We start from the raw sequence: 1,259 nt of genomic DNA, 5'->3' as shown, positions 1-1,259 counted from the left end.
GCTTGGGGGGTGTGCGCCAGTTGTCCCAGTGTCTCCATCATGGTGAGAATATGGTCAACTTTCTACTGCATGGCGAGGAACTATGCGAGGTCAACCGATGTTTGATACTAGGGCTCTCGAGGCGGAGAGCTACAAAGTGAGTGAGATCCCCGAGATGGGGAATGGGCTCCAGAGTGGTCGGATGTGTTCTTAGGCATGGTTGCTTTTAGTGCATGGAAAGGGGTTTGTGAAATGACTTTTTGTATGTTTCCCATAGACAGCGCTAATCTGATGATGTCCGACCCGAGGTGTTCCGAACCGAAGACATGATCAGATAGTCTTACCAACTGGATGAGGCCGAGGTGGAAGGACGAAGTTGTGCAACGAGATCTACAACTAGGAGAAAGGTTAGAGGCCCGAGGAGTTGTTCCTCGGGTAGGTACTTCAATGCTCAAGTCAGTATGGAAGAGAAGGATGTGGCCAGGATGAGCAAGTTGAGATAGTATTGGTCCAAGCCGAAAAGATAGTGCAGAGAAGTATTCAAAGAGTGCGGTTCCAAAAAGTCCCTTACTTCAAGTGGGAAATACCTACTTATAGTTGGGTGTCCATGTCCCAAACGGATAGGGCTTCTGAGGTTGTCGAGATGAGGGCGTCTTCTGAGGTCTTCGGAAGGTTCACTCTTTGCCGGCAGAGTCCGCTTCCTTGTCCATGCGGGAAACTCTTTCTTAGTCATCCTCTTCCATTACACGTGGCATTAACGTGGTTTATAATGGGGGCAGCCACGAAGATCATCATGTGGCATCCTTGGCCAGCTCAACCATCACCCAAACAGGAGAAGGAAGGAAAGTATATTAAGCATGAATGAACTTTCTATAACAAAGTATAAAAGAGGATATTTATATCTCAATTTGTGGATAATTACCAATTTCTAATAACCTACATTTGTATTTTACTTCCCTTTTGATCTTGATATACACCTGATTGCTTAATATAAATTATTAATACTGATTATATATACACTCAGTGGTGTTAATTTGCTTTGATTAAGTTATGACATTAGTTAAACTATGTGTTCACTATCTTGTATATGAATGTTTAAATTGGTAGCAATACTTGTCTTCCCTTGTGATCCCAAAATTTGTTGGTTTCGCTACATATATTCTGATAATTATTAGCTTAAGAGAGCTTGTTTTTACTTATTTCGATCTAGGCCTACCTAGCTGCTAAAATAAGGAGGCATTTGACTTGAAAAGGATCATTGCAAAATTTTGATGAGTTGA

This window comes from Nelumbo nucifera, chromosome 1, assembly GCF_055504915.1.
Source record: "Nelumbo nucifera cultivar China Antique chromosome 1, China Antique-T2T, whole genome shotgun sequence".
NCBI lineage: Eukaryota > Viridiplantae > Streptophyta > Magnoliopsida > Proteales > Nelumbonaceae > Nelumbo > Nelumbo nucifera.
Note: the sequence above shows the minus strand (reverse complement) of the source record.